The following is a 25,746-nucleotide window of genomic DNA, read 5'->3' on the forward strand; positions in this document are numbered from 1 at the left end:
GTGCTCGTCCGCGCCTGTCTGCATCTGCGCGTGCCCGTCAGAGAGAGAGTGAGAGGATCTGACGCGCCTCTCCTGACCCGCAGACGTGCTCCTCTGCCTCACACGCTACCTGCGTTCTCCCCTCAGACGAGTGTGGGGTCTGTTCTACCCTGCGGCTCGACTCCTGACCTTGCCTATCTGCGAACAGCTGGTCGACCTACAGTGCGCACGACAGAGAGAGAGAGAGAGAGAGAAGAGGGAAACTTGACGGAACGCGATGGCGATGGCAGGGAGCTCGATCGCGCTGGCGCCGGCTGGTACTGTCGCCCTGCAGAAGGTCGTCTGACCTGTCCCGTTCCGCCCTCCGCGTCCACTTGCGCCCGTCTGACCCTGCGAGTCCCTGCGCCCGTCGGGCCCTGCGTGCCAGTCTGCCCCTGCGTCCGTCGGGCGTCCGTCTGGCCCTGCGTGCCCCGCCCTGTCGCCGCCCCTCTGACCTGCGTGCTTGGCGCCGCCCTGACCTCTCGCCTGTCGCTACTCCCTGCGCCCCCTTCGTCGCCCCCCTGCGCGCCTTTCGTCTTTGACCCACCCGCGTGCTGTGCCGCCCTGCCCTGTGATCTCTTCGCCGTCCTGCCCTGCGCGTCGCGTGGCCCCTTCCCCCAGGGCAGCGCAGGCTGGACTGGATCCTGCGTGAAGCTGGGGACCAGCAATCCGTCCCTGCGTAGGATCGACCTCACCTAACCTAGCTCGCCCTCTGCCAGGACGAGTGTGAAGACAGCAGTATGGCTGGCCTAGATATGGATTTTCTTGACCGGACGGTGGCAGCCCTTGGCCCTGATTCCGATGCAGAGGAGCCGGAAGATATGGTGCCATGCACGGAGGAGTTGCCGCCGAGTTCTGAACTGCTGCCTGCTGGCAAACGCTCCAAGCATACGCCTGATGAGCCAATGAGTCCTCCGGAACGCTCCTATGCGCAAGTGGCCTCTGATCCTGTGGACTCACAGGAAATTGACTGGGAGCATTTGCTGGACTTCGCCAATACTCTGCTCGGCGATTATGTCCAGTATAATACCGAATCTTTTTCTGTTGCGGGAACGGATGATGTGCTGGACGCCACGGTGGACCCCAAATCAGTCTTGCTATCCTTCTCGGTGTTTTATGACCGTGCAGTTATACTTTTCTTCACTGGCAGGATCCCAGTGCTTTCGCATATTCGCCAGTGGTTGCACCATCTATTGCAAGGGGAGTCTGTTGAGGAGATCTTCCTTGGACCTCGCGGCTTTTATGAGGTCCTGCTGAAATCAGAAACGCATCGTGCTGAGCTCCTGTCCAAGTTGCCGCTATTCTTTGATCGCCGCCTGGTTCATGTTGTGCCATGGCGCCCCATGGCCGACTTCTAGCGTCTGCTTCAACGCGAATGCCTGGTGTGGGTGGAGGTGGAAAATTGTCCGGCGGTCTATTGGCCCATGTTGAAGGATGCGATGGCAGTTGTGGGAACAGTGCTGGTTCCCCCAAGCCTCAGGGCGATGAACCGCAACTGTTTATGCATGCTATGGGACACGGCCAGGAAAAGGCCCGCGTGGCTTCGCCTCAATTGTTCGGGCATGCATCCTTTGTATTTTCGCTTAAAATGGGGCAACTTTGCGGGCAACTGCTTTTTATGTGGTAAATTGGGGCATTTCATGGCCGAATGCCCTGAAAAGCAATCGTCTTCGGAAGATGCGCAGGTTGTGCTGCCCAAGGACGACATGCTGCTTGATGCCATGCCCCAGGAAGTCCTTCAGTCTCCTCATGTCATGGATAAAGGCAAACAACAGGTCCTGAGTGTGGATTCCCGTCGCACTGACTGGATTTTGGCACGTCCCAAAAAAGGTAAAAAGTTGGATGCAAGCCTGGCGGATCCTGGGCCTACTGCGCCCCAGGATTCTGTGCGCACATATACGTGCCGGAAAGAAATGGCCACTTCACAGCAGGCTGCGCGTCCTACGGCCCCGCTACCCCCCATAATCAGTCTCCAAGGAGAGCCTATACCGATGGCCCCAAAGGCCCACCTGCCAAGCTGGCGTTCGATACCAAAGGAAATGTTATTACACCCTGGGATTGGCGTTATCCCCGCCCCTCTCCCAAGGCAGTGGATTTCCCTTCTACCTCCAAAGCAGGTCGCCATAATTCTTTTGCAGTATTGGCTGATTTTCTGGATGAGGGTGTCCTGGATGCTCTCGCGCAAAAGGTGAAATCGAGGCAGCAGGCGCCTCGTTCCTGACTTCCTTCTTTGAGGATACATGAAGATAGCCACGTGGAATGTGCGAGGCATTTGCTCTCGCCATAAGCAACATGCCATGTGGACCGTCTTGCATGAGAACCAGTGGGATGTATTGTGTGCAGTTGAGCATAAAAGTCACGGTGAAGCAGGAAAAGTGATGGATTGTCATGGATTCCGTCTGTTTTATGCAGGGACCCATGCTACGCACTATTCGAGCGTGCTGATGATTGTCCATGAGAAATATTAGCCTGTCCTTGTTAAAAATGATGTGCAGGGCCGCTTTCTGGTGATCGAAGTCTTATTTGAAGGAGAGATTTTATGGCTATTGGGCCTCTATGCTCCGAATGATCCCGCATCCCGACGGGATCTTTGGTCCACTTTGCAGGGCTCCATGTCACTCGGCCGAAGGGGGTTTTTGATGGGAGATTTCAATATGTGTGTTGACTCTTCTCAATCCACTTCAGGGCATTCGGTAATGGATACGCCGGAAAGCCGGGTGTGGAGTTCCTTTGCTTTGCACGTACTCAAGCAAGATCTTTGGTCGTGGCTTCACCCTTCTTTTTCAGGATTTACTTTTCATTCCGCACAATATGCAACTACCTGGTCGCGACTGGACAGAATGTATATCATGCAGGGGGATGATTTTCTTCCCGAGATGCTGGAAATGAAGGTCTTGTGGCAATATGCGTTGTCGGACCATTTCCCCCTCCAGCTTGAGATGCGGGCACACTCTATTGCACCCTTTGTGCAACTGCTGGATAGGCTCCCGTTACGTTTCAACTCCTCTTATTTGAAGCATTCAATTTTCCAGGGCTATATGCAGCAGCTGATTGAGAGGTTCTTATTGGACTTCGCCTCTGAGGGCTTGCCTTCATTTGCACGGCTGCTCTCTAATGTGCAGTGGGTTGCTCGGCAGTATGGGATCCATCATGCCTGGCTTTGCCGCCGACGTCGACATGCAGCAGAAGACTTACTGGCTTTGGTCCGTTCCTTGCTTCTAGATTCCCCTGATGATGATTTTCTGCTGTCTCTAGAGAGGCGGTTGGCCCATCTTATTCAAGTGTTTCAGTTGAAATCTTATCAACAGGCCAAGCTGCACAACTTGACGGACACATTGCAAGATAGCACCTGTCAGTCTCATAAGTTCTTTCGCGCCTTGCATGCGTCTCCGGCTCGCGAAAATATGACCAGACTCCAGGATTCGGAAGGTCGCATGATCACGGATCCGCAGACCATTGTCACTATGTGCAGAAACTATTTTATGGAACTTCTTGGTTCCTCTTCCTCGCCTTCTAGCCAGGTTACGCATGCCCGCTTGGTCTTCTATCATCTGGTCCGCCAGCAGGTTCCAGTTGATATGCAAGCCACTTTGGAGACGGATATTTGCGAGGAAGAGGTTATGGACGTCTTGTTGCACCTGCCGAAGGATAAAAGTCCTAGCTGGGATGGTCTCACGAATGAATTCTTTCAGACCTCGGCCACGCAGTTGGTGAAGCCATTGGTGGCCATGTTTCAGTAGGCGTGGGAAACGGGGGTCATGCCCTCCTCATGGAAAGAATGCCTTATCAAACTAATTCCAAAGGTCCCTTCGCCGTCAAAGTTGCAACACTGGAGACCAATCTCTTTGATGGGCTCCATGTATAAAATCTACTCCAAAGTGCTGGCGAATCGGCTTCACAAGCACCTTCCAGCTATTGTGCATCCTCTCCAATATGGTTTCATTAAGGGCCGCAACATTCTGCATAATATCTTAAATGTGCAAATGGCTATTGACTATGCGCGGCACTCCGGTCAGGAAGTGGTATTGATCCAATTGGAAAAGGCGTTTGATTATATGGACTGGTCTTTCATTGCAGACCTCATGTCGGCTATGGGCTTTGGTACCCGAATGTCCCGATTGATCTACACCATTAGTGCTGAGGATTCCTCCAGAGTTATGCTTAATGGTGGAGTTACAGAGCCATTTGTCCTTGCACGCTCGGTCAGACAGGGTTGTCCTTTGAGCCCTCTCTTCTTTGCCCTGGCGACTCACCCGGTCCTTTCAATGTTATCCTCCATGGCAGCCTCTGCTCAGCTGGCCGGACTGTCTCTTCCGTTGGGTCAGCACTTCGTTAGCCAATCTTTGGCTGATGACACCTTTATGATTTTGCAGGCGGACAGGGACAACATTCGAAGGGCATTAGATGTTTGGTCGCTCTTTGGTCAGGCCTCTGGGCTTCGCATCAATGCCCTTAAGTCAGCCATTCTCAGTTGTACGGAGCCTGATTTACAGTCCTTAGGCTGGCAAGGCCAGGTGGTTTCCCGTGGCTCCATCGTCAGGTATCTTGGATACCCATTGGGGGTGGATGTACGGCCAAAAGACCTGCTGGAGTGGATTTCACAAAAACTGGCGGCGAAGTTTATGTATTGGAAGTCGCAAGCGTGGCCATTCCATGTCCACCTCAAAGTGGCCCAGACAATCATGCTTCCAATGCTAACGTATTTCCTGCCTTTGTTGCCATGGACGCCTACTACTTTGAAGGCCCTCACTCATCCCATCCGTTTCATGCTGTGGAAGAAGGATTCACTGCAGGCCAGCATTTCCTGGATTTCATGGTCACACGCATGTACCCCTAAGCGCATGGGTGGAGGAGCTATTTTGGATGCACACACTCATATGTTAGCTCTCCGTTGGTCCCTTTTTCGTGCCATGTGTGTGGACCATCACCCATGGACCATCATAGCCCGTTATTTTCTTGAGGACAGCGGGCTCCGCCATGGCAACACACGGCTTCGGGCCTCCTGGTGGCATGTGCTTAATGCTGACTCTTGTGTTTCCAGTCCCTCTTCCTCTTTGTTACTGCTCTTGGTGGGCTCTTGGAAAGTGGTGCTCCAAAAGGCCCGTTGGCACCCAGTAGGGGACCGCTTGCAGACTAACTCCTTTCAGCTGGAATTATTGGCAGTATCGAGACTCCTTTCATGGGAAGATAAACATCAACTCAGACCAAGATTTAATCGCATGGCCCGTTTAGGTGTGACGTCGGTTGCAGATGCTACCCTTGCCACTCGCAATGTCCTCGTATCGTTTCGGACTGCTCGGCGACTCTTCAAGATCCCGCGTGGATACCGTGATTTATGGGAGCAGCTTTCGTCAGAGAGAGAGAGAGAGAGAGAGAGAGAGAGAGAGAGAGAGAGAGAGAGAGAGAGAGAGAGAGAGAGAGAGAGAGAGAGAGAGAGAGAGAGAGAGAGAGAGAGAGAGAGAGAGAGAGAGAGAGAGAGAGAGAGAGAGAGAGAGAGAGAGAGAGAGAGAGAGAGAGCTCGCCCTCTGCCTAGACATTCCGTCGCCCCCTGCCTGCTCCCCGCCTTGATCTGCCCGTTTTGCCACCAAGGGGCAGCAGCCAGTCACACCTAGGTTGCCACAGAGCGCGCGACAACGTGAGCCAGCAAAGGGAACGAGCCCTTCTCTGCCTGCGGACATGCCTTCTCTGCACAGCGGCCGCCTATTTCTGCGCATGCGCTTCCCAAGCTTCTTCGTCAGTCCAGTGCCGGGTCCCTTTTGCCTGAGAAAGAGGGAGAGCGGCCTGCGCATTCCTTCCTCCCGTGAGATCTTCGTTCGGCCTCTGATCGGTATACGCAGTGATACACCATGGCTGGCCTGGACCTGGATTTTATAGACCAAACGGTGGCAGCGCTTGGTCCGGACTCTGATATCGAGGAACCCGATGATATGGTTCCGTGCAATGAAGAGATGCCCACTACTCCTGACTTTCAGCCTGCAGGCAAACACACCAAGCACACTTCGGAAGAGTCAATGGATCATCAGGATCGTTCCCATGCTCAGGTTGCTTCGGATTCTGCAGACTCTCAGGATGTTGACTGGGAGCATTTGCTAGAGTTTGCCAACACTCTACTTGACGATTATGTTCAACATAATCAACAAGTCTTTTTTGACTATGCACCGGAAGATGTTTTGGAAGCCACTGTTGACCCCAAATCTGTCTTGCGCTCCTTTTCAGTATTCTATGATCTCGCGGTGATACTCTTCTTCACTGGTAGAATCCCCCAACTTTCCCGTATTCGCCAGTGGTTGCACAGTCTGCTACAAGGGGAATGTGTTGAAGAGATTTTTGTGGGGCCCCGAGGTTTTTTTGAGGTGCTGTTAAAATCTGAGACGCACCGTGTTGCTCTTCTGTCTAAACTGCCTCTGTTTTTTGATCGCCGTTTGGTTCATGTTGTACCATGGTGCCCAATGGCAGATTTTCAGCGCCTGCTGCAACGGAAGTGCCCTGTATGGGTTGAAGTGGAAAATTGCCCGGCTGTTTATTGGCCATTGTTGAAGGACACCATGGCTGCTCTGGGTAGTGTTCTGGTCCCTCCAAGTTTAAGGGTAGTGAATCATAACCGCTTGTGTATGTTATGGGACACTACCAGGAAAAGTCCTGCGTGGTTACGTCTCAATTGCTCTGGCATGCATCCTTTACACTTTCGTTTGAAATGGGGCAAATTTGCAGGACATTGCTTTTCTTGTGGAAAATTAGGGCATTTCATGGCCGAATGCCCAGAATAGCAACACACTTTAGATTCTGGGCATGTTGCGCTACCCATGGAAGCTATGGTATGTGATGTCCCGTCGCAGGATGCTATTCACCCACCTAAAGCTCTGGATAAAGGTAAACAACAGGTTTCAGGTTTAGATTCCTGTGGCACAGACTGGGTTGAAGTACGCGCAAAAAAGGGTACCAGGGTGGTTGCTGGCATGGAGAATTCTGTGCCTTCTGCGTCACAAGATTCCATGCGTATTTATATGCGTAGGAAAGAAATGTTGCCGTCGGAGCACTCTCCTCCTGCGATGGCTTCCTCTGCCCCCCGTCCTCAGTCCACTCGGAGAATGTATTCGGATCGTCGAAAGGGTCCACCAGCTAAGTTGGCTTTTGATACCAAAGGCAACGTCATTACCCCGTGGGATCGTTGTTATCCCCGCTCCATTCCCAAGCCAGCAAATATGCTGTCTACCTCCAAATCTGGTCCGCAGAACTCTTTTGCCGTGTTGGCTGATTTCTTGGATGAGGAGTCCTGGACATTCTCGCAGAAAAGGTCAAATCGAGGCAAGCTGTGCCTCGTACCTGATTTTCTTTTACAAAAACCACATGAAAATAGCCACGTGGAATGTGCGAGGAATCTGTTCTCGCCATAAGCAACATGCTATGTGGACTGTATTGCATGAGAATCAGTGGGATGTCTTGTGTGCTGTTGAACACAAGAGTCACGGTGAAGCCGGAAAAGTTGTGGATTGCCATGGCTTTCGTCTGTTCTATGCAGGGACACATGCCATGCGTTATTCTGGTGTGCTCATGATTGTACACGAAAAATATCAGCCTCTTCTTATTAAAAATGATGTGCATGGCCGCTTTGTGGTGATTGAAATTTTATTCGATGGAGAGATCTTATGGTTACTTGGCCTCTATGCTCCGAACGATCCTTTATCGCGCCGGGAGCTTTGGCATACTTTGCAGACTTCTTTGTCACTTGGCAGACGGGGCCTCTTCATGGGGGATTTCAATATGTGTGTTGATTCTTCGCAGTCCACATTGGAGCATTCGGTAATGGATGCGCCGAAAAGCCGCAGGTGGCATGAGTTGGCTCTTGCTGTTCTTAAGCAAGATCTCTGGTCATGGCTGCACCCATCTTCTACAGGGTTTACTTTCCATTCCGCTCAGTATGCAACAACATGGTCGCGGCTGGACCGCATATACATCATGCAGAATGATGATTTCCTCCCTGAGATGCTTGAAATGAAAGTGTTGCAGCAATATGCATTGTCGGACCATTTTCCTCTGCAGCTTGAGATGCTCGCACAACCCATTGCACCTTTTAAGCAATTTCTGGAGAGGCTCCCTTTGCGTTTTAACTCGTCTTATTTGGAGCATGCAATCTTTCAGGGTTATATGCAGCAATTGATTGATAGATTCTTACTGGACTTCTCCTCTCAGGGCACTGCTTTGTTTGAATGATTGCTCTCTAATGTGCAGCGGGTTGCTCGGCAGTATGGAATCCATCATGCCTCTCTTTGTCGACAGCGTCGGCAAGCACCGGAGGACTTGCTGGCTTTGGTCCGTTCTCTGCTGGTGGACGCTCCAGATGATGCATTTCTACTAGCACTAGCAATGCGTGTGGCTCATCTTATTCAAGAGTTTCAGTTGAAATCGTATTAGTAGGTCAAATTGCAGCATCTGACGGAGACTTTGCAAGATAATGCGTGTCAGACTCATAAGTTCTTTCGAGCCCTCCATGCCTCTCGTGCTAGAGAGAATATGACTAGACTCCTGGATGCAGAAGGGCACCTGGTCCTTGATCCGCAGACTATTGTGCATATGTGTAGGAATTATTTCATTGACCTTCTTGGTTCCACTTCTCCACCTTCAGCCCAAACTACTCAGGCCCGTTCAGTTTTTTATGAGTTGGTCCGCAATCAGGTTCCGCAGGACATGCAAGCCACTATGGAGTCAGATATTTTTGAGGCGGAGGTTATGGATGTTTTGTTACACTTACCCAAGGATAAAAGTCCTGGCTGGGATGGTCTCACCAATGAGTTCTTTGAGGTTTTTGTTACCCAATTGGCGAAACCATTGACGGCTTTGTTTCAGCAGGTGTGGGAAATGGGGATTATGCCTTCCCCATGGAAAGGACTTATTAAACTGCTTCCAAAGGTTCCTTCACCGTCTATGTTGAAACATTGGCGCCCAATTTCTTTAATGGGTTCTATGTACAAAATCTTTTCCAAAGTAATGGCGAATCGGCTCCACAAGCATCTCCCTGCCATTGTGCATCCTCTTCAATATGGTTTCATTAAGGGCCGAAACATTCTGCACAATGTATTAAATGCGCAACTGGCGATTGATTATGCAAGGCATTCTAATCAGGAGGTCGTACTAATTCAATTGGACCTGGAAAAGGCTTTCGACTATCTGGACTGGTCTTTTGTTGCAGAGCTTATGTGATTGGATGTCTCGACTGATCTACATCATCAGTGCAGCGGCGTCTTCGCGAGTCATGTTGAATGGAGGCGTTATCGAGCCATTTTCCCTTGCCCGCTCTGTCAGACAGGGGTGCCCATTGAGCCCTCTCTTCTTTGCCCTTGCGACTCATCCAGTTCTTTCAATGTTATCTCATATGGCAGCTTCCACTCAGTTGGCTGGATTGTCGCTTCCTTCTGGACAACATTTCATTAGTCAATCCTTGGTGGATGACAGCTTTATGATTCTGCGGGCGGATAAGGATAACCTTCGCAAAGCATTGGATGTTTGGGCTCTCTTTGGTCAGGCTTCCGGCCTTCGCATCAATGCGTTGAAATCAACCATTCTCAGCTGCACGGAGTCGGATTTGCAGTCATTGAACTGGCAGGGTATCATTGTGCCTCGTGGCTCCATTGTCAGGCCACTTGGCTACCCCTTGGGTGTTGATGTTCCCCCAAAGCAGCTTCTACAGTGGACTTCTCAGAAACTAGCGGCTAAGTTCCTGTATTGGAAGTCTCAGGCCTGGCCATTCCATGTTCGCCTCAAAGTAGCCCAGACAATTATGTTGCCGATGCTCACATATTTCTTGCCCTTGCTGCCCTGGACTACTAGTACTCTGAATGCTCTGACTCGGTTTATTCGTTTTATGTTATGGAAGAAAGATTCCTTGCATGCAGGCATTTCCTGGATTTCTTGGTCGCATGCGTGCACCCCCAAACGCATGGGTGGAGGAGCTATTTTGGATGGCCCAAACTCACATGCTGGCCCTCCGTTGGTCTCTTTTCCATGCCATGTGCTCAGATCATCATCCATGGGTCGTTATAGCCCATTATTTCCTTGAGGAGCATGGGCCTCGGCATGGCAATACCCAAATCCAGAGTTCTTGGTGGCATGTTCTTAATGCCGATTCCCGATTCTCTAGTTCCTCTTCATCACTGCTTGCCCATTTGGTATGTTCCTGGAAACTGGTCCTCCGTAAGGCTCAGTGGCATCCGACGGAGGATCGTTTAGCTGCTAATTCTTTTCAACTGGAATTGCTGGCAGTCTCGCGGTTGCTTTCATGGGAAGGTAAACAAGAGCTTCGACCACAATTCAACCGTATGGCACGTTTGGGCTTAACTTCAGTCGCGGATGCCACCCTTGCCAATCGCAATGTGTTAATATCATTTCGTACAGCCAGGAGGATTTTTAGGATCCCTCGTGGATACAGGCATTTATGGGAACAGCTTTTGATGGTGCTCCAGAGCAGACAACCCTTTCCTGCCCTTGCTTCGGATCGTCCTTGGCTGGATGGGGACTTTGAAGGCCGGCTGAGTTTAGACAAAGCTTCCGCTAACCAGGTCTATCATCTTCTGATTAAAGATCATCACTGGCTGGTTACTAAAGCTAATGCTCTATGGGGATTGCGTAAATCCCGGTTATGGTGGAGGGGAACTGTAATGGAAGGGTGGTTGAACAAGACACCCTTCAAATATAAGGTCTTTCTTTGGAGGGTGATGATTGGGGGTCTTCCGCTTGCTTCGGCTCTTTCCAAGCGACGAATATCCAATGGCAAGTGTTTCTTTTGCACCACCAGTGTCGAATCTGCCCATCACCGATTTATTTCTTGCCCTATTGCTAAGAAAATATGGTTGTTCTCGTCAGCCGTTTGTAGAGCGGTGGTTGGTTTCTCGCTAAGGCCCTTTGATTGGGTCTTTGTGCAGCCCAAATACCCAACACCGGCACAGCCACATATGAAGCTCGTGTTTCACTTTCTTCGATATTGGGGCTGTTGGCATAACTGGACCATTCGGAATGCTTTTCTTTTTGATTCCGCCTGTAATGTTCAGCGGCATATTGCTAGGCTTAAGGGTCTCTTGTATTGGCAGATAGATCTTCTTCAGCATTCTGACTTACTTTCCCGGGAGGACTTGCGTCCCTGGCATATGGCAATTTCCTCTACATCTTTGCCATGACTTTGTAACTCTTAGAACTAGAACCTTTTCACATGATGGCTTAGTGCCATCATGTATCTTGTAATCAAGTAAACTTGTACTTTTTTCGTAATTAATACAATTATCTTTTACGAAAGAGAGAGAGAGAGAGAGAGAGAGAGAGAGTTGCATTTGTACTACGTACGGGCTGGTTCATTCCAGACGGTTTGTATTGTACCGTACAGTACGTATCCGTACCAATTCATAAAAAAAATAGGCTACTTTTTGCCCATGAAGAGCTAACCATACAATATATTCCAACTTCCAAGCCTTATGTTTATTATCATAATTTCAGGTCTCTCTTACGCTCTCTCTCTCAACTTCCAAGATGGATACACAATTCCAAGCCTCTCTCTCCCCTCTCTTTGTCTTTATCTCCCTACTCTCCCTTGAAACTGCTAAGCCTCTCTCTCTTTCTCTCTCTCTCTCTCTCTCTCTCTCTCTCTCTCTCTCTCTCTCTTTCCCACACACACACACACACACACACACACAAAAGAATGAAGAGCCTCTCTGTCCATCCACCCTACACTTTGCTTTTTTGTATGATGTATGATGTATCATCTATACACTCCCATTTGTATACTTGTAGCACATTACGCATGTTGCGCATCAGGTTTTTCCATGTTACCCTTGTGTATTCATCTTATTAACTTAAGTGATATTGCTATTTTAGCTCTATACATGTGGTTTGTTATCTGTAGTCCAAAATAACCAAGGCAATTTTTAATTTTGCACTAATAGCATACCGTACCTTATAAAATTTTAAGGTACCAATTAATATTGTATTGTACCGTATTGTATCGTACCTTTTATACCTAACAACCTTGAAAGAGAGGAGGTGCTACTCCTAAGTTTTTGGGCCAGAAAGCAGCCATTTGCTCTAGGTGACAGCAGCCAAGAGTTATCACAGATGGGGTGACAGTAGATTGGGGCTCATTTGGGGCTAGTAAGAGCGTGTGTGGGCAAGTGATAGCATCTTGGAGGCTCCATGCAGAAGGTGACAACATTTAATACTGATCAAGGTAGGGATCAGATAGATTCATGGATTTTCCTGTGTGGAAACTCTAAAATTTCTCTCTCCTTAGCATTCTCTCACCTTCTCTAGTCCATTCTTTGAGTATCTTAGCATTTCTCAGCCAAGATTTGGTGGGCAACAGTAAGATTTCTGCTGTGAACCCTAACTCTTAGCAGAAATTAGGGTTGAGCAGCCACTTGGGACCTCTGCCAGCAGTTAGGGGCATCGTACATTGAAATCGACAGCTGGAATTCAAGGAATTACTAGGGATTCCAGATGCCAGCCCATCCCATTTCATTTGTAGCAGCATTTGGTGAGTTAGAGGTCCGATTTGTATAAGTTCTAGGTGAAAATCAAGTGGCAAATTGCTTGGAAGATTTGTTGATCAGTTGTAACAGCAAGGGGGCTTTGGATCAATGGAGGAGATTAAGTGTTGGGTGTAAAGTCCCTTTGGGTGTAAGGTTCCATTAATCTCCATGTGTATAAACTTACGGGTGTAAATACATCCTTATTTGTACCCTAACATATAAATACATTTTATTTTTCGTGTACCATCACTCAATTGGTACACTCCTCTTGGGATTCTCTCTCTCACTTTGAACACAGTTTTTGCTCCATTTGTATATCGCACTTCATTGCGCACTCATCCCAACAAACTGGTATTCGAGCTGTGGCAAGTGTGTGCGTGCTTCCTGAGGACAGTGTGAGTCAGTTTTGTGCGTGTGAAGGAGTCCGACTGTTCACCTTTCAGGCAGTCATTGGGCAACAGGCCAGTTATTGTTTTGACCAAATTGGTTAGACACAGGTAGTCAACAGCTATCGTGACTGAACAAGCATGCACAGAGACTAGTTGTGATGGTAGGTGATAAGTTAGGTAGCTGCGCAATAGGTCAGAAAACATTTCGGGCTTGATGCTACAGGTTAACCAGGAGATGGCGGAGATCTAACATGGTGCGACAGGCCAGGTGTGAGGCAGGTCAACGGGCGCCACTCTTCAATAGCTCCTTTTCGTCAATTAAAAAAAATAAAATCTTGCAAGCCATTTCCCTTCTCATTAACGTAGATTCACACGCATCAGCACAACTCGTAGATTTGTACATATTTATGCTCGAAAATTTGGGGTTTTTTGAGATTTGATGCTGGTCATGCATAATAGTGACATTGGACTCGGAAATTGCAGAAATTGTGTACATTGGCCTTGAAAATTTTGGACTTTTTATGTATCAGTCAAATTTTGCTCACCTAAGCCAAATTTACTGACATTGGTGCACATTTGGACTTGAGAAATTTGGGGCTTTTACAAAATTTTGCAAAATTTTGCTAAATTTACCTATTTAATGCTTGGGAACAGAGATTAATGCAATTGGGGCAGATTGTCAATGAAATTTTGGGACTTTTGCTGAAATTTGTGAATTTTGGCAAAATTGATGTGCGAAATGCATATTTGGGACATTGCTGAAGCAATCTTGGTGCTGAAAGCAGTGAAATTCGAGCTTATTATCTCCCACTTGTGAGATTTTGAAGAAATTGCAGAGAAATTTGGTGTCTCTGTGTATCAGAAGTGCATTTGGACACATATGTATGCAGTACACATGTTTGGCAGCTCCCATTGAGATGATATATTGCTGAATATCCATGGTGCAACAATCTTAGTGATCACTTGCAGATCTGGGATTGTTGCAAATTTATTTTTGGTGATATTGCTGAAGCGGGAGTCACTTTGTAGTGGTGTATGCATGGATTATATACTGAAATCTCAGTTATATTGTTGAAAGTCATGTCTTCTACTGTTGTACATGAACTTGGATCAAATCTTGCTCTTATCTCCTGAAATTTTGGGCTGAACTTAGCTGAATATTCAGCCAAATACTTACTGTTATAAAATACAACATTGGTACTTGCACTTTGTTGAACTCTTTCAGCAGCAATGACACTAAATCCCTTCTTGAAATCAAGAGGTTTGGTGACACTTGCTTTGACTTGTGGAAGGACAGGATGCAAGGCATTTTGTTTCTCAAGGTTGTGATGATGCTCTCGGGGAAATCAAGCCTGTAGCTATGATAGATGAGGATTGGGCTAGACTCAACAAGAAGGCCATTGCACACATTAAAATGACTGTATTTGATGATGCACTTATTGACATTAAGTGTCTTAATATGGCTTATGCCATATGGAAAAAGTTGATGGACACGTATAAAAATACAACTCTAGTAAATCAAGTGTATCTCATGCGCAAGCTTGTAAACATTGAGTTGGATGAGTCCAAGCTAGCATCTGAGCATTTGAGTGCTTTCATATGGATTTTGAGCCAGTTGCAGGACTCTAGTTTACAGCCCTTCAATGATAAATTGAAGGCCATTTTCTTGTTGATGACTTTGCATGATAACTCGGAGTCTTTGGTTGTTTCACTAAGCAAAAATCTTGCTTAAACCTTTGATGGTGTTAGGGGACTCTATTCTCAATGAGGAGATTAGAAGAAAGTCCAATGGAGAAAGAAGTGGTTTAGTCTATTATCCCAGAGGTAGGTTAAAAAAGAGGGGTAGTGTAAGAAATAAAGGCAAAAGCAGGAGTAAAAGCAATGACAAATAGTAGGATATTACTTGCTATCAATGTGGGCGTAAACGGCATAAAAAGCTCGATTGTCAGTACTACAAGAAAGAGCAAGAAAGAAAGAAATAGCAATGAAAGAAAAAGGACGATAAGAAGAGATGATGATAGCTCTCCGTGAAAAGAAGTTGGAAAGGCAAATGTTGCATCTAGTGTGGTGATTGAAGAGCTCTCTATTACTGGAGAGATACTTATTGCAGTCTCATGTAATGATGTAGATGTTATGGTAGCAGCAGGTGATATACACATCACCAAAAAGGAGGTGATTGTTGCCTTACTTTCAGCTCATGATGGGCTGTCCCAATCATGGATAGTGGACAACAGTGCCTCTTTTCATGTTACTCCCTCTTTGAAGTCATTTTCTGAATACACTGCAAGTTGCCTAGGCAAGGTTTACTTGGGCAACAATTATGTATGTGAAATAGAGGGTGTAGGTACCATTCACTTTGCCCTTGAATATGGCCAAGAGCTAATTTTGTAGGATGTCAGATATGTACATGGCATAAAGAAAAGTCTATTGTCAGTTAGGAAGCTTGATGCAAGATGATATTTTACTACCTTTGGTGGTGGATCTTGGAAGGTCCACAAGGGCTCCATGCTAATTGTTTAAGGCAACAAGACATAAAAGACTTGGCCATATGAGTTAGAAAGGCCTTTAGGTTCTCTCCTCTTTAGGGAGATTTGATGTAAAAGGCTCTAGTCTCAACTTTTGTAATGATTGCATATATGGAAAACATGTGATGTCTTCTAATTACTTTGGTATCGTTAAAAAGTCCAATGCTCTTGACTTAGTACACTTTGATGTGTGCACTCTGCTTATTAATTCACATGGGGATGCATGGTACTTTGTCACTTTTATTGATAATTTTAGTAGAAAGTCATGGGTGTATATATTAAAGAGCAAAAGTAAAGTGTTGGATGCTTTTAAAAGGTTCTATGCCTTTGTTACTACACAAAAAGGGCTTAAGTTAAAAGCTAAAAGAATAGATAATGGGGGCGAGTATGTTTGTAATGAGTTAAAAAATTTTTGTGACATGCATGGCATTAAGAGGGAGTTGACAACCCCTTACAATCCTACATCAAATGGTGTGGTTGAAAGATATGATCACACACTTTGTGAGAGAGTCGGATGCATGCTGTCCATAGCTAATCTCCCGCAACAGTTGTGGGGAGAGGCTCTGAAAATTGCAGTTCATATATGCAATCACTCTCCTAATTGTGCATTGGAAAATGGCATTCTTGAAGAGGCTTGGTCTAGCAAACCTACTTCATATGACGATTTGCGTGTCTTTGGTTGTGATGCCTTTATGTATGTTCTTGTAACTCAGAGGACTAAACTAGACATGAAATCCATCAAGGGCATCTTCATGGAATATGGAGATGAGGGAGAGATGGGTTATAGAGTTTGGCTTCCTTAGGACAGGAAGATAGTACGCAGCCAAGATGTAGTATTTAATGAGGCAAAGTTGCTGAAAAATGCTACACATGGTGACCTTGACAAAAAGAAGGTCAAATTTCAGCATGAATAGCCACCCATTCAGCAATCATTAGCTGAAGATTCTATCCCTTTTGATGTTGAAAATGAGCAGCAACCTATTGTCCTATAGCTAGAAGATAATGGACAACAAATAAATGCACATGATGGAATAGGACAACAAGAAGAACATTCTAAAAACAAGTTACAGCAGCAAGAAAATGCTGAAAATCAGCCACCGAAATGGAATTTATCTTTGCTAAAGTGCCTAAATCTGCTCGACAAAAAAGAAAAAGCAATGAATCCTTCGGCCACCAGGTGATGGTGTGGACATACCTGAGGATGTAGTCCCATTTCCTAACTATACAGATCATTCGGTAAAAAGGTCTACACATGTCAGAAGGCAGCCATAGAGGTTTCAACCATCTTTGGATTGCATTTTATTGATTGATGAAGGTGAGCCTTAGGCATTTACAGAGGCACAATCATGTTAAAATAAGAGAAAGTGGGAGCTTGCTAGTCAGAGATAAGGTCTTTGTATGCAAATAACACATGGAAGCTTGTACCTTTGCCCAAGGATAGGAAAGCTATTCCTAATAAATGGGTTTACAATGTGAAATGTATTGATGGGAAGCCCAACTACAAGGCACGTTTGGTTGCTAAGGGCTATACACAGAAGGAAAGCAATAGACTTCTAGGAGGTTTTTCACCCTTGGTGAAGATGACTACACTCCATGTCTTGTTTGGTCTCACTGCATCCTTGGATTTAAAGTTGGATCAGATAGATGTGAAGATTGCATTTCTTCATGGTTACCGGGATGAAGAGCTGTACATGAAACATTCCGAAGGTTTTGCTATTCCAGGGAAAGAGCATTTAGTTTGTAAGCTGAAATGCAGTTTATTTGGGCTGAAACAAGCCCTTAGACAGTGGTATAAAAAGTTTGATACTTTTATGCTCAGCCATGGATTTAAATGCAGTCATGCAGATCAGTGTTTATACACTTAAAAAGGTTGATGATGGAAGCCTTATTGTGCTGGTCTTAGATGTGGATAACATGTTGATTGCAAGAAAGCATAAAAGTACTTTAAATGCTCTTAAAAGACAGCTGAGTTCAGCCTTTTCAATGAACGGTTTGGGAGTAGTTGAACACATTTTGGGCATGCGCATTAAAAGAGATAGAGGGAAGCACTTGTTGTTTCTCTCACAGGACAAGTACATCAGCAAAGTACTTGACAGATTTAATATGGCTGATGCTAAGCCTCTTGACGTGCCTTTACTACCATATACAAAGCTTAGCAAAGTTGATTGCCCAAAACATGATGCAGTTGCTACTGCTATGAAGGGCATACCTTATGCATCAACTTCTGGTTCTTTGATGTATGCCATGGTTGCAACTTGTCCTAATGTTGCTCATGCAGTGGGAGTTATTAGTAGATTCATGTCTAACCTTGGCAAGCCACATTGGGAAGCAATGAAATGTATCTTTAGATACTTTAAAGGTACAGAAGAGAAGTGTATATGCTATGGAAAGGGTACACTAGAGTTGCAGGGATTTTGTGATTTGAACATCGCCGGATATCTTGACACTAGAAAATCTACCAATGGGTATGTTTTTACTTTGGCTAGTGGGGTCATTTCTTGGTATTCAAGGTTGCAAAAAATTGTAGCACTAAGTACTACAGAGGCTGAATATATTTCAGCCACAGAAGCTTCTAAGGAATCTATTTGGCTTGGTTGTTTGGTCAAGGATTTTGGTCTTTTTTCACGTACTCTAGTGCTTGGTTGTGATAGCTGGAGTGCTGTATATTTGGCTAAGAATGCCATGTTTCATGTACGTACCAAATACATAGATGTTTAGTACCACTTCATTTGACAAGTCTTGGATGATGGTCTTGTCACATTGACTAAGGTCAAAATCCAAGCTAACCGTGCAAATGTTTTCACTAAGAGTCTTGCAATTTCTTAGCATGAGCATTGCATCCGATTAGTGAAAGCTGGCTAGCTTACAGGTGCCACTTCGGGCCTTTAAATGGGAGGTGGTTGGGTGTAAAGTCCCTTCGAGTGTAAGGTTTTTTTAATCTCCGTGTGTATAAACTTACGGGTGTGAACAAACCCTTATTTGTACCCTAGCATATAAATACATTTTATTCTTTGTGTACTGTCACTCAATTGGTACCCTCATCTTGGGATTCTCTCACTCTCACTCTTAACATTGTTTTTGCTCTATTTCTGTCTCGCACTTCATTCCGCACTCGTCCCAACATTAAGAAATCTCAATTGTACTCTATGCAATAGCCATCCAAGTTAAAGATATACTGCAAAGGGCACCAATGTTGGGGCCAACAGTGTGTCCAATGTCCAAGAATGTTTTAGTAAGGTGTGCATTTTTAATTTATGTTTATTTGTTAACTGATGTAAGTAAGTGCTTGATCAGGTTTTACCACCCTCTTTGAGAAGGAAGGCTGGTTTTAGCTTGTATAGCTCCTTCTGCTTATCATTGTACCATCTTTTTTGGGGCATGGTCCTAGTGTGTGTTACAACATGGCATATATGGAAATATTGACATGTAGGTAGGGTCACAATCAAGCTTGTATAGACATGTGGGAGGTCATTTAGGGCACTATAAAATGCAAAGTTTAGGGGCTGGTCCTAATAACCAAAGCATGGGTGTGGCTGATGCAAATGTAGGAGTGGTACCTCCTATGCCTTCATATTTACAACCGCTAGTTTATGGAAATTTGATGCCTAAGGAAAATACTAAAAATTACAAGGCTAAAAGTAAAGTCTCGTGTCGTTATTTGTTGAAGTTTAAAAAAATATGTACCATTGGATGCGAAGTGGATGGAAGAGGGTGACTTAACAGATTCAACTCAATTGTTGCAACTTCAACTTTAGACATTTTAGTGGGAGACAATCTTGGTTGTAGCTCTCTGTTAGGCTCAATAGAGCAAAAATTTGGAGCATTGCTTGCATAGCAGCTAGAATTTCGTAAGTTTCTTTCAAGAGGGGGTAAAATAAGAAACATGGGTTTTTAAAAATAGTTTTAACTAGGGAAAGAGGTTTTAAACCTCTATGCAACTCTTTCTTAAATAAAAAAGGGCCAGTGGAGCTTGAGTGATAATACAGGAGAGTCAATTGAGAATAACATGTTACACATCCATGATCCATTATTGACTTATAAGTTGGTGGTTCAGACTTCAAATTTTATGATTCATACATATCACACAAAGAAAATTGAAATAAACATGTAAATAGCCCATGTACAATATCTACTAAGTCAAGTTGCAGCATCACAATTCTCATTCCAAAACAAACTGACAATATGTCAAAATCTAGAATGAATCATAATATATCATAAATAACTCATAAATGAGAGTAAAGTCGTATAATAATTAACTCTTAAGATAAGAATAGATACTAGATTGCTAGAGCCGAATAACTAAACAAAATCCAATAGAGTATATTTGAACTTTTTACTCTTATCTATTAATGAAAAGCAAAAAATCAGAATTAAAAAAACACACACACACACACACACACACACACACACACAGATACATACATACATATATGTATATATATGTGTATGAGTGAGTGTGTGTGTGTGTGTGTGTTGGTGCCGCCAATATCTATGGCAAAAACAATCTCTTTAAGTTCAAAGCTTCAACACTCTGTGTTGAAGACCAAAGTATTTTAACTGCCGATGATACTTTAGCTCAGGATCAATATGTTAATCTCCTCGCTTTAGTCATGCATAAAATCCCAAAACAAAAAGACCAACAAAAGTATCCTTATCTCCATCTAGGATATATTGCAATCAGCATTATACTTCTTTTCTGTTGTGGTCTTAATGTTAGTTGTATGGCTGCTGTCTTAGACACGTACCATCAAGAGCTTAAGGATATTCCCTTGTGAACAGCTTTGAAGGGAATGGCATTATCCTTAAGGGGTAAGGTAATAGCAAACTTCTATTGTTTCTCCTGAAACATTAAGGGATCATCATGCATAAAAGCTTTGAATTGAGTTTTCATTTGCTAGATTTTTGTTTGATATTTTTGCAATTCCTGTTGTAGCCAGTGTTCTGTTTGTTGCATTTTTTTTGGAGGAGATGCTTGGGATATAGAGTATATACTTCTATCAATTTGTTCTTGTAAAGGAATATGAGTTTTCTATCCTTGGTAGGAGGAGACAATATGATCCTTCCAAAAAGTATAGTGAGTTAGATGATGAAGGATATGAGTTTCGATAAGGAGATTATAGCACATTTGGTGCATGATTTGGATTTCAATAGGAAGTTTGATGTTTCCTAGAAAATCTTTTACAATTTTAGTGAGAGTGATCCTTTTATTGTTGGAGAGTTCTACTATGATAGGACTACTATCTTGTATGGAGTGTGTGGAAGACAACTCATAAGGAGCTTTCATCAAACTAGAACTTGTATCTACCAATGCATGTAGAAACAATGTATATATATGTGTGTGTGTGTAGATATATACGTGTATATGTATATGTATATCCCGGTTGCTCCCTCCATTTGCAGCAACTTCTCCCCCTCCGGCAGTACAGCAGTGTGTTTGGTAGGTTCTCAGTAGAGAAGCGCAATGGAAACCTCTGGTCAAACGCCGGTGCATTTTGCGAGTGCCCCCCAGTCAAACACCTTGTATGTTCTCTCTGAGGAACAAATCTTGGCCGTCTGTGCCACTGAGCTGGAGCTTAAATAAACAACGATTTTCGGCCAAGTAGTAGGACACTCTCTAGCCAGGGCTCAGCTTCGAGATTGGCTCCACTCCATGCTTTGCATTGGCACAGCGCAGATTGTGGAGGCAGTCCTCATGGGCTGTGGGATCTTCATGGTTCATCTCACCTCCGTGGACACTGGTCGAGAGTTAGTGGAGAGCTCGCCCTATGCCTCCACGAAGGGGGTCACTCACATGGTCCCCTGGTACAGCGGCTTCACAGTGGAGTCATTTGAGCTCCATAACAATTTTCTTTGACACCCAGTCACTTTACTTTTTCCCGGATTGGTGATAGAGTACCGCCAGTTAGTGGAGGACTTTGGTCGGCTCTTCAGCACAGTTTTCCCTGCCTCCTTCGCGGATACTGTGACAGCTGCAGGAGTCCCCAAGGTACGGGTGGCCATGAAAGACACAAATAATATATCCAAGCTCCTGGAGATAGAGGTTGGAGGTCACTCTTTTAGGCAGTAGGTCATTGTGACCGGGCAACTAGGGCAGTGCCTGCATTGCCATGACTTTGGGCATCAGGCAGTTGACGTACGTGCTTCGAAGCCAAGGTGGCTTCGTCGACAGGCCCACAGGTGGATGCTGACGGCTTCACACAGGTCCAGAGACGATAGAGAGGGAGAGGTAGGAGGGGCCGTAGCTAGCTCCGCAGACACAGCCTCGTCAACAGGGAGCTGGAAGGTGAGCGATACCCCCTCGGCAGGGCACTCCGCAGCCCCCCCTGCCCACCCCATCGGGCAGGGCTGCAGCCTCCCCACGTCCACCACCCGCGCTATAGACTACCGTACCGGAGAGCGCACACCCCCCACACCCCCCACACCTACCCCCCCCCCCCCCACAGGAGGTGATGAGCCACACACGCCTACATCCTCCTCGTACCAGCAGTTCTCCCCCTCTCATACAGCCACCAGCTCATCTACCCTTGCCGCCCGTCACACTTTCTCGAGACAAGCACAACTGTTGCCACAGGAGTTCTTTTGCAGTGGCCCATGGTCCTACCTGATAGTTGCGGAGCACAGAGAATTCCCACTACCTTCAGAGGTGGGGATCTTCGTGGTTCGCAAGTCAAGGAGGGGCAAGGTCCATCTACTAGCACCACCAGATGGACTAAACTATGCCTTCTTCTTTCAGTCCTCCCACTCAGGGGTTTGGATGACGACACAGACAGAGGAGTTAAAGAGTCAGGTGGAGGACCACATCTCCCAGTGGATGGGAGATGAAGGACTAGCATTGTTCGCGCAGTAGTAGCCTGGCTGCATGATGGACATTAACTGGTGGGCTGGTGCTGAGGTCCCACACTTGACCATAATTTTTTGAGCCCTTGTACAGTGGAAAGCTCCGCGGGATGTGATCGAGTGGCCCCCGGCACAGGTGGCCTGTTTCTACCAGTGCATATAGTCACGACTCTTAGCATGGTTGATTGATGCATTGATAGTACCACGTGGAGCATCTATAACCCCTATGGTCCGGCCAAGGGCCACCATGGGGGATTGGAGCTCTCCATCCAGACCTGCGGCAAAGCGCACTTGCATGCCTCATAGTTTCTCCTCCTCATCGACAGCTTCCACACCGATGCCTATTCGGTCAGTCACAAGTTTTCCCATGAGCTTACATCTTGCATCATGGAATGTGAACAGTCTCCACTACAGTGGGGCACGTGGTTCTAGAAAGTTGATTGTTCAGCAGGAGGCGCCACTTGCCTTTGACGGACGGATCGACATTCTACTTCTACAAGAACACAAGCTTACGTCCACTCAGGCCCAACGGGTAGGAAAGGTACTACCAGGCAACTCCCGCACTTACTGGGAGCATGCCTTAGGTGCCCATGGCAGGAGTGGAGGCGTATGCACCTCTATCAGCCTGAGTCTCACCGATTGTGTACGAGACTGCATGACGATAGTGGCAGGGAGGGTTTTATGGATCAGACTGGACATTGGGGACTCGTGCATGGGAGTCCTCAATGTCTATGCCCCTACAGAGGTTAGGGCATGCAGCAGGTTCTGGGTGGAGATCGCGGAGGGACTCCCAGAGGTGGACTCCTGGATCCTTCAAGGAGACTTCAACAACCTAGAGACGTTGGAGGATCAACAGGGCAGAGGCAGAAACTACCCGGGCATGGCCGGGGAGGCGTAGGAGGCATGTGAGGTATTTCTACTGGCAGTAGGTGCACGCGATGCCTGGAGAGACCCTGCCTTCCACAGGAGGGAGAGGTCACTGGACTTCTCATGGGGATACAGGCGGCTAGGTGGAGTCTTGTTGGAGTGGTTGGACAGATTTTGTGTGGGAGAGGGGTGGCTCTCGTGGAGGCCAGATAGGGTAGTTGGCGGGCACCACGTTGTCTGATCATTGCCCGGTTCTCTTGACACTAGACCCCCCAGCATCTGCCCTAGACACACGATCCTGTCGGATCCCTGACTCCATCTATAGGAGGGAGGAGGTGACGAGACAGATAGAGCAGCTTTGGACTAGGGAATGGTGCAAGAGGGATTGGATCATCGCAGAGGATGTTGTAGAGGTGAGCAACAGAGAGTGAGCAGTCAACTCATCCCATTTCTTTCATTATTTCCCCAAGTAACTAGTAGAGCAGAATAGTTACAACTAGGTCATCTAGCCAATGTACTGACTGTGGTTAAGTCAAAGACCACCAACTTATTAAATGTCTCACACTTGCTGTGTACAACTAGACATATAGTTAGACTGTTGGTCACACACATAGACAGATAGATAGAGCTTGAAGTCTTAACACTCATCCTTAAGCTCAAGATAACACCTGTACACCAAGTAGCTGTCAGAATCGACTGAACTTATCTTTACCTAAAGACTTGGTAAAGATATTTGCTACCTGCTCATCCGTCTTTATATGCATAAGATCGACTCTGCCTCCAAGAACCATCTCATGGATGAAATGGTAGTGTACCTCAATATGCTTCGTTCTGGCATGGTAAACTAGGTTTGTTTCTAGAAGTACACTACTAAGATTGTCACAAAATAGAGTCACTGGAGCATCCACCTGCATATTCAAATCAGTCATCAGCTTAAGCAACCATGCAATTTCATAGGCTACCAAAGTAACACCTCGCTTTTTCCCATCTGGCAGTGGAACAAGATCCCAAGTGCTATTTTCAGCTAAGGTGGCTATTTCCTCATCCATGGATGTGCACCAATTCTTACCCATCATTGCTTCAGCTTAAGTGAATGAAGCAGAATCTTCCAAGAAGTAGCCATACAGGCCAGGCAGGAGAGCTGGGAAGAGGAGAGAGCACTCCGGCGAGACCTTGCAGCCACGCAAAGATTACTACAGGAGGCACCTGGGGATCCCACCCTCCTCGCACAGGAGGTGCAAGCGCAAGTAGCCATTGCGGGCCTAGAGGACAGGCGCTCAAGAGTTCTCTTTCCACACCTCAGTAGCTTTCTGGGCGCAGAAGGGGGATACGATGTGCAAGGAGTTCTTCCAGATGCACCAGCCTCGCACCTCAGGAGAGCAGATACGCAGGCTCCAAGATCAGTATGGGAGGACTCGCTCTAGCCCAGACGAGGTAATGGAGATTGCCACTGACTACTACGGTCGCCTTTTGCAGCAGGAGACAGCCTCAGCTAGAGGATAGCGATGTAGGCAGCAGGTTTGGTATCACATCCCGTCCCTCGTCATAGAGGAGATGGGACGCTCCCTCCTAGCCCCCTTCATAGAGAAGGAACTAGAAGAGGCTTTCCATACACAGGACGAGCAGAAATGCCTGGGAGAGGATGGCCTCTTCAAGGCCTTCTTTACTACCTACTGGGAAGTGGTGAAAGATCCCCTCCTGATGGCCTTCTAGGAGATTTTCACTTCAAGACAGATGCCAGGGAGTCTTTCGGCAGGCCTCATCAATCTTCTCCCCAAAGGGGAGATCGATTGGAGCTTTCCCAGTGGAGACCGATCACCTTATTGTCAGTGGCCTATAAGGCATTGGCAAAGATGATTGGTAGGCGACTACGCCTCGTGCTGCCAGACATCATCCATGACACACAGACAAGCTTTGTCTAGGATAGGAGCATCTTGGACAATGTATTTACCTTCTTTGAGGCAACAGAGTGGCCTTAGCATAGTGGGTAGAGACTAGCCGTAGTTCTCTTGGATTTTGAGAAAGCTTATGATAGGGTGGATTGGGATTTCCTAGAGGGCACCATGGCGAGGTTGGGTTTCCCATAGGCTTGGATTAACGGGGTCTCTGCACTTTACAGATCAGCCACCAGTAGGGTTCTCATAGGTGGTAGGTGTGGGGGGGAGTTTTGGCTGGAGAGATCGGTCCAGTAGGGCTGCCCCCTAGCCCTGTACGTGTTCCTACTCTTTGCGGAGGTGATGTCTTACTTCCTTAGGTCCCATGTGAGCAGTTTACGCGGCCTCCGACTTCCAGTGAGAGAGGAGACGGAGTTGCTAGACTTGGAGTATGCAGACCATACAACACTCTACATAGAGGACGATGAGTTGATGTTGGAGAGAGTGAGGCTGGCCCTTGAGGTGTTCTGTTCAAGAGCAGGAGCGAAAATCAATTGGCGATAGTTGGTTGGTTTTCTCACAGACCCAAACTCTAGCACAGAGTGGGGCGTCCACCTTGGATTTAGATGGGTGATGAGCAGAGGGCAGACCGTCTGATACCTAGGATTCGAGGTGGGACTAGACATCACTCTTGCCCAATAGTTTCTTCCAGTCCTCGATTCTATTC

The 25,746-nt window shown here is 46.5% G+C and overlaps 1 protein-coding gene across 9 annotated transcripts in view; it reads left to right on the forward strand.

Moving 5' to 3' along the window:
* Nucleotides 1–25,746, forward strand: part of RUS5 (root UVB sensitive protein (Protein of unknown function, DUF647)) — a 218,744-nt gene that overhangs the window by 69,738 nt on the left and 123,260 nt on the right. The gene's annotated exons all lie outside the window — the stretch shown is intronic.

Source organism: Lygodium microphyllum, chromosome 15, assembly GCF_053477565.2.
Source record: "Lygodium microphyllum isolate KBCC chromosome 15, Lygodium_microphyllum_v1.1.10, whole genome shotgun sequence".
Lineage (NCBI taxonomy): Eukaryota > Viridiplantae > Streptophyta > Polypodiopsida > Schizaeales > Lygodiaceae > Lygodium > Lygodium microphyllum.